Below are 15,954 nucleotides of genomic sequence, written 5' to 3' on the forward strand. Positions count from 1 at the left end.
CCGTTACAGTGTCTTATATAGCGCAGCAGATTCCATTACAGCGTCTTATATAGCGCAGCATATTCCGTTACAGTATGTTATATAGCGCAGCAGATTCTGTTACAGTTTCTTATATAGCACAGCAGATTCCGTTACAGTGACTTATATAGCGCAGCAGATTCTGTTACAGCGTCTTATATAGCGCAGCAGATTCCGTTACAGTGTCTTATATAGCGCAGCAGATTCCGTTACAGTGTCTTATATAGCGCAGCAGATTCCGTTACAGTGTCTTATATAGCGCAGCAGATTCCTTTACAGTGTCTTATATAGCACAGCAGATTCCGTTACAGCACCTTACATAGCGCATCAGATTCTGTTACTGTTACTTATATAGCGCAGTTCATTACCGGCGGGGGGTGCAGAATATGCCCTTGCTCCGGGCACCATGGCACCTAGCTACACCACTGGGTATGGAATATCCTGTCCCAAGAAGAGAGATGTTTGGCTCAGGGGGAATTGTGGCTGGGGGTTCTGCAATGTGCGTCCCTTGCTTCTGGGATAGGGTGTCCATACCTCAGATGTAAGGGTAGGTGTCAGAATGGGTCAAGGTTAAATGCAGGTGTTTGTAGTAACTTACCTTTCGGTTTTGCAGATTCAGCATGCACTCCTTGCCTGGATTGTTCCGTGTGTGGAAGTATGATGGCAGGAGGGGTGGGTGGAATAAGGGAACTGGAGACTAGTGCTTGAATAAAAAGCACAGTTTAATTAACCATATAAGCAATAGTACAATATTGCAAAGTAATAGTTTCGTCCCTATAAGGGACTTTTTCAATGGTAAGGTGCAGTGTCACCCTGGCCCTGGACTTCCGGTATGTGGTGCGCATGCGCGCAATGGTCGGCACTAGAGCCTAAGTTGCGGCTCTCTGGTGTTTAGGGAGTTGGTGTGTGTGGGAGCATCGGACCAGCATCCAGCACACACACACACACAACACCCAGTAATTACCCTACACAGAAACAATAAAACACTCAAATCTAATTCTCTCTGCACATGTTACATCTCCCCCACCTGCAGTACATATGGTTTTGTCCATTAGAGAGTGATTGTGCCTTTCCGAGTGAATCAGAATAACCCCTGTGGTGTGCGGCATAATGTGTAATTAACATTGTGGTGTGGGGCATATTGTGTAATGGGCATTACAGTGGGGGCATAATGTGTAATGGGTATTATGCTGTGGGGCATAATGTGTAATTGGCATCATGGTGTGGGGCAAAATGTGTAATTTGCATCACGGAGTGCCGCATAATGCGTAAATGACATTACGGTGTGGGGCATATTATGTAATGGGCATTACAGTGTGGGGCATAATGTATAATGACCTTCACAGTATGGGGCATAATGTGTAATAGGCATTACAGATAGACACTGTACATAGATTTAAATAGCCTCTCATTGTTAGCCTTGATTTGTGAGGCCTACTACAGTAGGTCACTGTGTGGCCTACAGCCAGCCAATTTAAGGAGGGACAAGGACATTCCTGCGTTAACCAATGTCTAGTCATGCAGGTTGCAAAAGTTAGGTTCTTCCCTATAAATTAATGTATGGGGTGCATTTTATTTGTTTGCACTGGGAGACAACTTGTCTAGAAACATAGCCTTGCCTACAGATCTTAGTAAACATGTTAATAATGGATATAAGTATATATATTAATATTTTTTTGCTTTGTTTTACAAATATTTAATACAGAAATGTATACATCCTATAGATATCATCAACATGAGATCTGTTTCTCTGTTAAATGTTTATATATAATGGTGGGATTTAGAAGCAATCAATGAATTGTCAGCTTCTATTTATTTGAGAGAAACTTATGATTTATTGCACATTAAAAGCTTCATACAATATTGAATAGGATACTAAATGCAATTTTCGTGGCACAAAGTGCATTCAAGTCTTTAAAATCCATCATGCTGGCAATTTAGCTTTTGTAATTCAATTTGTGCATTAGATTTCTCAAATTGACATTTGTACCTATAGTACTTAACAGCACATTGTATGGCTCCAACTAAGGCTACCTTGAATATATTTACTATGATTGGCCTGAGCAAATAATTATACTAAGATTCTAAAGCAGTTTTCCTTTCTTTATTTCATCATTAGGTATGGATCTATAAGATTACCATGCGTTGTTTAAACACAATGCAAGGAATCCACGTTTACTATTTTATTGTCTTAAATTAGAAGACCATGAAAATACTAATGAAATCGGATATGTACAATGAAGGATACTTTAAGTTAAGGAAGTACTGTACTCAATTGTTTCAAGCAACTTACAGTAACTACTTGCCTGCCATGGTCACATCATTTGCGACCACACCATATAATACGCTGTCTTGGAGTAATCCTTGACTCCTCTCTCTCCTTCAACCCACATATTCAGCACCTCTCACAAACCTGCCATTTTCATCTCAAAAATATTTCCAGAATTAGACTTTTTAGGGGCACTTTAAACTGAGTTCCACCACCTGTAATGGTAGGGGCAATTCAGTTCCACCTCCACAGCAGCCCTGCAAAGTAATTCTAACAGAAAAGCAGCCTGTCACAGTTTTCTCCTTGTCTGGCACGGCGTATTTGATGTCATGCCGCCACCACCGCTGCAGTGAAGAAGAAAGAAGGGGAAGCTACTGGAGGGATGGAAAAAGATATGTGCATAAAGGGCACTTACTGTGGACATTTTGTGTAAGGGGTACTATTTTATTGAGCATTATGTGACTAAGCAATACTACTGTTAATACTACTGTTAATATTATGTGTAAGCAACACTACTGTATGGCATACATGTATAAGGAGTGCATAACACGAATAAGCAAATGTAAATAAGGGGCGCTATTGTGTAATAATCTGAATAAGGGGCACTACTATGTGGCATAATATAAATCAGGCCCACTACATGCGGAGTAATGTGAATATGATTGTGCTACTGTGTGGCACAATATGAATTGAAGTGATCACCATCGTTGTCAGACCGCTGTCCCTTTATAAAGTATGGAAGTTAGAGCACAAATTTTGTAGTTTGCAGGCCCAGGCTCCACCTTATGGGTGGGGGGGGGGGGGGGCAGTGGCAGGTCAAGTGAGTTCCATCACTTATCAGGACCACTTTAAGCACAGGCAAGCAGGCATACAATGTGGTGTAAATCAATAACTGCTTCCCAGAAGTTAGCTACAGATTTTTTTTGTTCCTACCGTATAATTAACCTCAATAACATTACTTTCCACACATTTCCAGTCTATTCTAAACACATCACAGCTCACAATATTGTATTTAGACCAAAAGGTTGCACCAAGGTAGCTGGATAAATAAGCTAAGCAATAGAAGTGTGCAGCACAAACACTGGAATGATACGACACACTTAGCAGCACCCCTAGACTGATACAGCACACTTAGTCGCACCCATGGACTGATACAGCACACTTAGCAGCACCCCTGGTCTGATACTGCACACTTATAAGCACTCCATGACTGATACTGCACACTTAGCAGCACCCCTGGAATGCTATGGGACACTGAGCAGCTCCCCTTGACTGATATTACACACTTAGCAGCACCCTTTTAATAAAAACAAGGCAGCACCCCAGGACCGATACGGCACACATGCGTATCAGTTCAGGTGTGAACTGACAGGTGCACTAGAGCACTAGTGGCACTGTGGACATTTTTACAGCTCTGGTAATGCAGCAAAGTAGCAGCACTGAGATCTACTGTGCATGCATCAATCACTGGAAATAAAGCAAGGCCATAATCTCCAACACTAATAACATTAAAGTAGTTTTAAAACTTTAATGTGATCTATTTACAGTATAGAGTTGCAGACCTTTCACAGTAGATGCACGGTGATCTGAATCATTGCAAAGTTCACTAATAGCTTTGATGGTCAAGACCAGATAAAGCATATAAAGGATTTGTTAATTGCAATCATATGTGTGAGGTATAAAAATGACTTACAAAACAAACAAAAAACCTTCCACAGGGTGCTTTTCCACACCAATCAGGGTCATGTGACATATGATTATTTTTTTATGATTAAACTCATTAAAATATATACACTGTGAATGACCAGATTCTCCATTGACATGTAATTATGACTGCGAGCCCCTTCACAAATACTGTAGCTGGAAAATCTGTACAGTATGAGGGATTTAAGGGAAGTACTAGACCTCACTGCATTATTATAATTTCAGGTACTTGTGTAGTTTCATGGCGGCAGCTCTACGCTAAGTTTGAATCCAATGTTATCAGCATAGCCCCGGCAGCAGCGCTACGCTAAGTTTGTTTAAAGCTGCGTTATCAGCGTAGTCCAACGGTTGCCTTACTTCTGTAGTTTCACCGTTGCATCTTGAACTACGTTGTCAGCATAGTGACTCTGTGGCAGCCCTGCGGTGACAGGTCATTGTGGCACTTATAGTTCCACAGAGAGATAGACACCCCGGAAAACCGCTAACAAACACTGAAAGTACAGCGCCGGCAAACCGCTAACAAAGGGGTCGTCAAAATGTATACGCTAACAAAGGGTGCATCTAAATTTAGACACTCTAGCGTCTAAATTTTGATGCTCTGCAAACTGCTAACAAGGTTGCATCTAAATTTAGACGCTCTAGCGGTCATCAAAATTTAGATGATGTAGCAATTTAATTTATACGCTAACAAAGGGTACATCTAAATTTAGACGCTCTAGCGGTCGTCAAAATTTAGTTGGGTATAGAGCTACATAGGGTGCAGCAATTAAAACACTATTAAACCTGTGGACAATGACACTTGTCCTTGTAACAGCTGTCAACCTTGTTTATTCCACCATCCACGCCAGCCCGAAGCGCGGCGAGCACAGCGAGCCTCACGAGAGGATGCGTTAGGTGTCCTCCCGACCTTTTCATACCCCCACTATCCACTTCGGCGTGTAGCAGATTTTATAAAGTGTGGCAAGCGCAGCGAGCCACCGAGCCCGAAGCATGGCGAGCGCAGCATGTCCCGCAAGTGGACGCGGATTACTTCACATTAATTCCGCGTCAGTCCACACCGATGTGGATAGTGGGTGTATGAAAAGGTCAGGAGGACGCATAATGCATCCCCTCGCGGGGCTCGCTGTGCTGCCACGCTTCGGGCTGGCATGGATGGTGGTTGTTTTTCAGGAACACATTCACACCTGCCATATCATACATCTGAGACAGTAATGACGACATGTGTTAATTGGTAACTGGTTTTTAGTTAATAATAAAGAAGAAGAATGAATACAATACAATGAAAAAGACGAAGAATAAAGACAAAAACATTGAGAAAGTCATTCCTCAGAAACTGCATTTGCAGAAACATCATGAGAAGTCAATGCACTTGTCTCTTCCTCTGTGGCGTCGCCTTTCTCGGCCTGGGGGAGCAGGGATAGCGCATGGAGGATACGCTGGAACGGGTTTTTGGCACCAAGAGTCTTTCTCCATATGAACTCCTGTAAGTAGGAGTCTAGCTGATGGTGCGCAATGCCCCTTTGGCGTTTATTGCACCACTTGCAAGATCCCCAAAGCCACTCGATGTTCTCGGTGTGAACCCCTGTCTCTGGATCCACAAAGTTGTTCCGGTGGTTCACAAGAGCGTGGTGGTACCCTGCTAGCTCCAGCTGCTCTGTCTTGTAGGCACGCCAGCAATACAAGAAGATGGTCATCCCCGGTTCCACGTGCCTCTCGATGGCGGCCACCAGGGTGCTGGCATCACATCTTTCGACGGCTGTGACAAAGCACGAGTCTCCCTAGAAATGCCTTCAAAGAAATTTGTTGTTTTGTAGAAAAGCCACCGACTCCTCCTCTGTCTGCGGACGGTTGAAAAGAGTGAGCTTTTCAGCAGCCATGACTGAAATGGATCTGACTCTTACAGAATCTAACAGCTGGTCTGACCTCACAGAATATAACAGCTGACTGACTACGCTAACTGCATACCGCTCAAACTACCAGCTAACTGACGCTACAATGTCTGCAGGAACACTACGCTGCATTCGCTAAGCGGCCGCGAGAACAAGATGCTGTTCTTGACAGGGACGCTACTTTTGACTAACTATGATGACTACGCTAGAACAAGAAACAGTTTCTGACAGGTTCACTACTTCTGACTAACTGCGATGCTAGAACAAGACGCGGTTTCTGACAGGGACACTAGTTCTGACTAACTACGATGACTACGCTAGTCGCGGGAACACTACGCCGTTTCTGACAGGGACGTTACACTAACTACGTACTGCCTACGCTGACTATACTGGTCGCAGGAACACAGCATGCTACTTCTGACTGACTACGCTGGTCATGGGAACATGACGCAGATTCTGAAATGGACGCTACGCTAACTACGTAGCTGCCACCGTGAAACTACACAAACACCTAATTTCTTATTTTCTATAATAATCAATTAATCTACTGTGAGTTATTTCCTTGATTTGCCAGTGCCATGTCCCTTTAAAAATAATAATGAAAACATCTGTCTTAAATATCTGATGGAATTATACATGAAGCACATTGTTATACACTGCTTCCAGATAATTGAATGAACTAATGTCTGAGAATTTTGACACTTACAATAAATCAGATAAAACAATAAATCATTAATGATTTGGAGTCTTTGTATATAATAATTTTTATTTTACATTTTCTACTTGCAAGAGATGTTTTAATGAAAAGCCTGGAGACAAATACGTACTATGGTCCATTCTATCCTCTTTTTTATAGAATTTTTTAAAGCTTTTTTATTTCAATTCACTTTTTGATTTATATTTTATCAGTCCCATTAAAATAAAATAAAAATACTTAATAAAGGATATCAATTTTTTGCACTGAATGCAATACTATAGGAAACATTACAACATACCTTCAAACTGATTGTATTCTTGTGAGTTTGCGTGTCCCACCCAGGACTGCCAGTGCCCCTCTGCTATCCCTTGCTCTGCTCAGCAGTGGGGCTGGGAGCATGGCCGGCAGCTCACAGAGCACTGACCATGCCCCCCACAGTGGTAAAAATGGGAGCATGGCCTTGTGGGAGTATGGAGATTATACACCACACCATGTGACAGGGAGGCCATGCCCCCTTTTTTGGGCTTGTGCTTTTGGTGCACAAAAGTGTCCCTCCTCCACTGCCACCAATGTTAGGATGTATGCAACAATACTTAAAAATCATAGTTAAAGTAACTTCGAGGAAGAAAGGGCCACAAATGAAGGACGCACAATTGGCAAAGGTAGAAATGTAACAGGTTTATTTATGGAGGGCAATCAATAGAAATATTGTAGCACAGTACAGCTTGTAACATGTAAGGCAGAAGTTGATTGGGTAGCACTTACAATTGTACTGTGCCTCTTGTCAAGTTGTATGTGAGTGTATGTGTGTGTGTGTGTGTGTGTGGGGGGGGGCACAGGACACTTGCAGGAGTGCCTTGGGTTCGTGGTCCAGGGCCAATTATAATGGTCAATGTAATAGGCAAACCCAGTGCTGGTGGCCATCAATCATAAAAAATGTAGACATATAGAAGTAAATCTTGTCCCTCACCACATAATTGACCATAAGGATGATATATAAACACACTTAATTTAAAATGTGTTTCCGAATTTCTCAATAAGAAATTTTGGCCTAGGGGTGCCTTGAAAAAAAGTTGATGATCCAGGGCACTGTGATTCAAACATGTTTCGAAACCACCGGTTTATCATATTAATATAGCATAAGCATCTTTGTTCTACCAATGACTTTCTAGGCAAAATGCAATTTTGTATGTAACTCAGAGCAGGGTTGATTCAGCTTTATGTCACTCCTCCTTTTCCATTAAAATGGCTGACCAGCTGATCAATGTAAACTGGTACGGTTTATGATTAAAAATGATTTTACAATTTGTCTGTCTGATATATCTGGCCACCAGACCCATTTAAAAATGCCCACCCACTTGTGCTGTCATCACTCACAAGCAATATATTCTGCACCGGTATAACTTTCGGTCGGTGGGTCGTTCATAGACGAAAGCAGATTTACAGGTGCATGGGCTGTTCTGCCGGCCAACCTGATATATCTGTGAACTGCCTCATTCACAGACATATTTGCTGTATACACAAGGTGATATTCCAACTGGCTACAGTATTGTTCATCGGCTGTATGAATCATAGATCAGCAAGTATGTACCTAGTCTTAGACAACATGTTGAAATCAATCCAAAAATATAAATGACAATTAATATTCAACTGAAAACTTGGGGTAGAATGTGTCTTTTAAATATTGCATCCTTAGATTAGGAGCAAAGCCTTCATTTTAATAAAGCCTAAATGAATTACACCCACAAATTTTATAGTTCAGTGAAGAAAATGAGGAGATGAAGCATGTAAAAATAATCTTTATAGTGTATAATTGAACTTTTTTTCCAAAATACTGTAGCACACACAATCTAAATAATAAGTCAAACAGTAATTACATAATGAGACTGGGAAAATAAGGCAAACGGGAATGGAGGTATGATAAAGCGGAGGGAAGAGTTTGCAAGTACTGCACTTAACATGCACATTAAATATCACAGAGTAAATGACACAATGGACCCCAGGGTGAGGAGTGTGCAATAATTTCCCGATGTGCATTGCAGCATACATAGAGTAGACATAATCTAGACACATCTGTCTGTCTGGTTGTGAACTGTAATCTCCAACTAAAGTACTTGTGAAATGTCAAGCACCAAAACTGCATATAAGCAACACTGCATAACAGTGGTGGACCTACCTTCTTGGACACCAACTGCGACATTAATGGTAAAAAATAAAGGGGAGCATGGCATCACAACTTGGGGCATATTCTCCCACTCTGAACCCACGTTTTCATCACTATGGGGAGATTCAGGCTGCCCCAGAGAGTACCTTGTCTGCAGTGCCATCTTCTATGCAGAGACAGGAATTGGCTTTGGTGAGGCCAAGATGCATTCTGCAACTACCTAGTGATATCACTTTGGCACACTGAAGTAGTCAACATGTTAATTACCTTCACAAACTCTTTATATAGCTTATTAGAGGCCACTGGAGAGCCATTATAAAAAGTGGTCTACGACATCAGGAGAGTTTTGACCAATTTTTGGGGAGTAAGCAGCATTACGAACTGCTGTGTTTGAATTGTTTGCAGATTTTCTGCATGTAAGATGGTCCCTGGAAAATAATTGCTGCTGATTACCTTTGTCTGCCATTATCGAGGTGAATGTTGCTGCTGTGTGGGCCAAAGTTTAGGTGGACACCAGAGTAACCATAGCCCAAGGAAAGAGATAGACATCTCATTGGGATCTATTCGCTTAATAATTCATGAAAAGCATGGCCTAAACAAGGTTCTGCAGGCTGACTCAAGGGCAGAAGGAGGCTCGGGTTGTCTTGGGGCCACATCACGTTGGTTAGGATTGATGGTGGTCACTTAAACTTGAAAAATCATCAGTAGGAATGAATCCTGGATCTACAGTTTTAACTATGAGACCAACAACAGCCAGTGCAGTGGAACCCAGTTGGAGGTGCACCATCACTTAAGGTCCAACATGAGCACAGTGTGGCCAAGCAGATGGTTGCTGTTTTTGTAGCCAAGACTGGTTACATATGTACCTTACTACATATGCAGCAGCACACTATCACAGTTTCCAAATATGTGATGACACAAATGAAATAAATAAATTAATAATTGATAAAAAAAAACAGATTATCAAGTATACAGGAAAAGGGCACTACATGCTGCACTACAAGACATGCTAAATTACACTACATTTCCTTACACACTGCACATACAGTAACACTACATCCCCCTACATGCTGGACTACTCTACACATTACACTACATCCCCCCTACATGCTGTACTGCACTACACATTACACTATATACCATGGGTCTTCAAACTGTGGCCCTCCAGATGTTGTGAAACTACAAATCCCAGCATGCCTTGCCACAGTTTTGCTATAAGGGAGTGTTAAAACTGTGGCAAAGGCATGCTGGGATTTGTAGTTTCACAACATCTGGAGGGCCACAGTTTGAAGACCCATGCTATATACCCTAGCATTTGGGCTGGATAATAGATGGCCAAGTGCACATAGTAGAGGGACGAGCAGCCTGGAATCTCAGCAGATGGCTCAATGTACGTCTGAACCACAACTGCTGCTGCCGGGTGCCGCAGCTTTCCTCTGCCGTACTCAGAACCCCCCCCCCCCCCCCCCCCGTGTGCGCTACTGACAGGATTTACCTTTCTCAGGGTCGATATATTCAAAAAGTTCCCAGATATGTACATTAGTATTTACAAAGTTCAAATAGAATATACAGTATAAGCATATTATTGAAATGTGGTTACATTTCTTAATAAGTAGGAATTGGGTATCTTTTTCATGTCTTCACTCTTTGAACAAAATGGTAAAAATATCTAGCAAATTATAAAATGAGATAACTAACACCAGCAAAATTTTCACACATGAAAACACATGATATCTTTCCAAACTTAGTTTCCATTATAAATATTCCTGTGCATAACTATACAATGAGCTTACACGGCTGGTTTGCTAGAAATTCATATTATTCACAACATCTGTCACAAAAGCTTAATGTTGTCTTTGGAAAACAAAATAATCAAAGTTTTGAACTGTCATTGAAAGTTAATGTGCAATACCCTTGATACTGAATGCAGTAATCTCTTTACTCTCTTAAATTAAGATGAAACACAAGGCAATTCAGTTCTGAGAAGAAACTAGGTCACCCTGCTTCTTGTAGCGTACATTAGTTTCAATGAATGTATTCCTCACCAGCTATACCCTTACATGTAGACATGCAAATTCTCTGTGTTTTAACATGTGTAAATGAATCATTAAAATAAAAGCAGAATGGAAATTTGACAGTATAAATTCCGCTAGTGATGTAAAATTTGATGAAAAATTGTGTGTGACCTATAAAGATTTTGCAGGTGGCTTAGATGAAAAAGAATAAGTAAAAAACATTTGCAATTGAATATAACTCTTCAAAAATACATTATTATAGGACAAAGGAAGTATCGCTGCCAATTATAATATTTTACAGTTCCATATACAGTATAAACCGCAATTTTTTTTTATCTATTACAAGAAGAATATCATTAGGGACCTCTTACCTCCAAGTCTGTCTGTTGTTACCCAGTTTGTTTTATCTCTGTTTACAATTGTAAAGCGCAATGGAATCTGCTGTGCTATATAAGAAACTTTAAATAAATAAATAATTAACATCTACTGTATATTGTTAGATTTTTTAAACTAAAAAGCTTCCAGGAAAACTAACATAAATGTTAATGATATGTTTCCTAAAATATTTTTTTTAATTATTTTAAATATATTTTTATTGAGGAAATTTCTGATAAAATATTTACTTTTTACACCATGGGTGACATTTAATGAGATACAAAAATGTTATTTTTGCGATATTTTAAGTCAAAAACTGCAGAAATCGCACTTTTTCCCAAATTCGCATATTTAATGAGATGTGAAAAACGGCAAAAAAATGCTGATTTTGCCACAAAATCGCACTTTCTGAAAGTGCGATTTTTAGTTGCGCCGGAACTCGCATCTAGATGTTTTCCCATTGAAAAGTATACAATTTGCATATTTAATGAGATGCGAATTCGGGAAAATGTGTCTAAAAATCTGCAAACATTTAGACCAGGTTCTTATATGCGAATTGGCCAGAACCCTGCATAGATCATTGCGATCTGTGCATGGTCCTGTGTTAAAAAAATGTATTTTTTTTTTTTTAAATGGCGTGGAGTCCCCCATCCTGAGCCTAACCATCCCTGGGCTCATTGACTTGGTTCCAAAAATACGGGGGACAAAAATCATAGGGGTCCCACGTATTTCTGAAACCAGCCCTGGACTCTTGGACCGGTCCTGGTTCCAAAAATACGCGGGACAAAAATTTGGGGGTCCCCCATATTTTGAACAAGCACCAGGCTCCAACAGCCCTCATTGTCATGCCACAGCTGGGGGACACTTTTTATATAAGGTCCCCCATCCAAAACATGAGTACCGTGGCTGATCAGCCTTGGACAGGGTACCTGGAGGTGTGGGGACCCCCCAATAAAGGGGTCCCCCCCAGGCTTCACCCATCCCATGATAATGTATTAGAGGCTGTCCATTGTGAAAGAATCGTCTTCCGTGTTGCTGCAGCTATTTTGGCTATACAGATGAAGCCTTCTTCATCCTTGCCCGGTGCCCGCCAGATCCCCTTCTCTGGAGAGCGCCGGCGATAGGGACTGGGACGCGCGTGCATATCACACGCAAGCGTGTCCCAGACCAACGACAGCGGCGCATTGGGTCCCTGCCCATCTCCGCTTCAGGGAGATGGGCAGGGTTGGAATTTTTTTTAGTTTTTTTTATGTAATAGTTTATATTGCATCTCCATGTACTGTATGATGCTGTCACTAAGTTTTTATTTATTCTAACAAATGCTGACAGTATACTGTAGTTTGGAGGGATAGCCCAGGGAGATCTACACTCCATTTTGCCATCCCTGTCTGTATATCCTCCACCTGTAACTGTCTTTTAATCTGTATATACAATAAAGAAGTAGTACATCTCTTAATTACTGCCTGGCGTGTCATAACTTCCAAACCCCCTGTTAGTTCATTGTCTGTTAAGTTTTTTAATATACTGGTTACATAGCTTCTTAGTTGGTAATAACTAAACCTTGGAATATGTACCTTGGGAATTTCTCGCCTAAATTCTCATAGGAGAGCATCGACAGGTCTTCTACATCCAAGACATCCACTATTGACTTAATACCCTCCATCTTCCATTTATAGATGCTTTTTTTTATTCTGTATCAGGGATTCCTGAGTTCTTATGTTGTAATATACTGAGGGAAATATTGAGTTGTATAGAGATAATCCCAACCTAGCTTGGGCGGTTCTCCTTGCCTTACAGGTAGAGGTCAGTAGTGGATTATCCAGTATTTTAATTGGGAATTAAGATGGTCTAATATGCAGTAGGCTGCTTAAAGGCACTTCAGGACAAAATGCTTGTTCTAGTCCTACGTTTGCATAGTTATCTGTGTTATTTATCCAATCTACTGGTACCGATAGTTAGCCGCCAGCCCGTAACTCCGTATGCACGACAGGTTTATTCCTCCCAAATATGCCTTTGGACTCAGTTGATATAGAGATATTCTAGTTTTTTTTTTCCCTGCCAAAATAGTGCTTATCCTAAAATAATTCTATTCTTTAAAAAGTAAATAAATAATATTTACTAATTTACTAAATGATTTACTAAATTGATTTAGAATATTATTGTTCTCATTTTATTGATGCCTTCTGTTGAAATTGTCAGACATATTACTAATATTTGTAACATATCTACTGGAGTCTTAATTTCCTATTTTCAATGACAATTGAGATGAATATTTTAATGTTGATTACACCTTTGACTCTCCAATAATTCTAGGCACTGGGTAATAATTGCAGTCAGAGACATGGGGTCAATCCAATTTCATACAATGAACTCCTGAGTGCAATTCATCGCAGCAGCGGCTGCATGTTAGGGTGGACAAGATTTGCGCAATACTGCTCGCTGCCCAATAGGGCTCACAATACTTCTGATCGAAAGGCCCTTATTCAGATCTGATTGCAGTACAAATTTGTTTGCAAAATGGGCAAAACCATGTGTGCACTGCAGGTGGGGAAAATTTAACATATGCAGAGAGAGTGAAATTTGGGTGGTGTGTGTTGAAACTGAAATCTAAATTGCAGTGTAAAAATAATGCTGCCAGTATTTACTCTGCACAGAAACAAAATAACTCACACAAATCTAACTCACTCTATACATGTTACATCTGCCACACCTGCAGTGCACCTGGTGTTGCCCATTTTGAGAACAAATTTGTACTGCTATCAGATCTGAATAAGGGCCGAAGCATGGTGATTCAGCTTGTGAAGGGTTCAAATTCAAGTGCCATTGCCGGTGTTAAAAACACTGTGGCAATCACATACATAAGGATTGACCACTGTATTACTGTAGGAGTTCTGTGTTTGGTACTGGGAACATCTATTCATTGTGCTGCTAATAATGGAAGCAGAAAATTATAATGGCGATTGGTTTTCACCATACGATTGCTGTTAAAATGGGATAAGAGTTTTTAAAGAATGGGTTTAGTGTTATGGGCTTTTCTGTTGTAACTACTGACACTTACAGTAATTTACTATTACCATAGATGGAAGCTTTCAGACCCACTGAAGATACATATACTGTACTGTATAAAGGTGTTAAAATTCTGTTTCATATGCAATAATTCAAGTTAAGAGCAAGAAAAGCTGAAAAATCTGAAAAAAATGATAAAATATTTACAAATGAGAGGGAAGATATTTCCATTATTATTGAGTTTTACTGCTGTAATGCAGTGCCTTTTATGTGCACCAACAGTCGAAGCCTTACAATAACAGCAAATAGTAAGGGGGAGCACCTGCTGAATTGATTTTACTTTGGGCTTCTGATAAACTGGATATCCTGTCCTTTGGAGTATTACCTGGTACATCTATACTGGACTGTCTGTTTGGACCTTATTCCATCATATGGTAACATCAAATTTGGGACACCACCACCTGCAAAATAAGGATCGTAGGGGCGCATCTTGTTGAGGATACCCACAATCCCAGTGGGCGAATACTCTTCCTCCAGCGTCACTTATCCGGCAAGGTTTATGGACCCTTTCTTCACACTACCACAGACCGTACAATAAAATACCTCCAATAAGGACAATCCATCAAGAATCCAGCTCATAAGTATCATACCCAATTTTACCTAACTTGTATATGTTAATGTGATTTGATATAATTTTTATGTATTACTGTGTACACGTTTTTATACCTTTTCAGTGGATAGCCCACTATAAAATATATAAAATAAATAGATTGATTTATACCATATTGATCCAACTAGTTCTTAGCGCTCCACACTTTGCTTTTTTCTGCCTCACGAACTTGTGGAGCCACCATATTAATCTCCGCCGTTATGTCCTCCCAGATCTTCCATCTCCTTGTGTGTGTCAACTTTTCCGGTGGGCACTCGATCAAATCCCGTGCCCGGGTCACCAGGATGGCAAGCTCCTGCGGTTCATATGCCATGTTTCTGGTGGTTGGTTCCTCTGTTGCCCGATTGCGGCCACGGCCACGACCACTGGCACCGCCACTGCCACTGGCACCGCCACTGCCACGGCCACCGGTTGCTGTACTTGAAGTGCTGGCCAGGCTACTCTGTTGGGAAGCCACCTGCTGTGTTCCCAATGATTCTGCTGATGCTGAGGATGGGCCAGCTGCCAATTGGCCTGATGTCGATGGCCCATCTGGCTGCTCTTCCCCCAATGGCTGTTCAGGGTTGATGGGGACATAGGTGGTGCTGGTGTCCATCTGAGCAAATAGGTCCTGCAACTCCTGCTCTTCCTCAGATGCAGACATGTGTGCAACCACATTGCATTTGGCAAACACACCTTTATATACTATTTCTGTAATCAGCGTACATCAGCGCCACCCTGCGTTCCGTACGGCCACGTTCCGTACGGCAGCGTCAACCGTGCGGCGCATAGGCCACGCCCCCTGCTGCGGCCAAAAATTAAAAAAAAACCTGGCAGACTGAGTAAGTCTGATTTAGTAGGTAAATGCAGATTAGTACACCAATCACCAAATAAAACTGAGGTCATACATGAAATGGATATGTGAATGTACATCTGTACTGTGCACTTGTTTGGTATGTAGTAGAAATGACAATACCCATTCCATATGTAAATCCAGTGTACCACTTAGGCACAAGTAATCAGTGCTAGCATCCAAATGACAGGTGAAAGCTCTCCAAATTCAGCCTTGATGCTAGCTACTTTTCATTCCACCTCTCTAGTATGGGCCAGTAGAAGGTAAGTGTACACATGGCAGCATGGCCTAATTTTGGGAAAAGTTCTGCCACTA

General features: G+C 41.1%; 1 protein-coding gene across 2 annotated transcripts in view; it reads left to right on the forward strand.

Moving 5' to 3' along the window:
• LOC146064386 (uncharacterized) overlaps window positions 1-15,954 on the forward strand; it is a 29,991-nt gene that overhangs the window by 4,877 nt on the left and 9,160 nt on the right. Inside the window, exon 5 of one of the 2 annotated variants that reach the window (XM_083177833.1) lies at window positions 2,138-6,558. The exons of the other annotated variant lie outside the window; for it this stretch is intronic. The gene's annotated coding sequence lies outside the window, so the exon portion shown is untranslated. Of the gene's footprint in view, window positions 1-2,137; window positions 6,559-15,954 lie in introns of those variants that run through there. 2 annotated transcript variants of the gene reach the window in all.

The sequence above is a fragment of the Crinia signifera genome, chromosome 3, assembly GCF_055691185.1.
Source record: "Crinia signifera chromosome 3, ASM5569118v1, whole genome shotgun sequence".
NCBI lineage: Eukaryota > Metazoa > Chordata > Amphibia > Anura > Myobatrachidae > Crinia > Crinia signifera.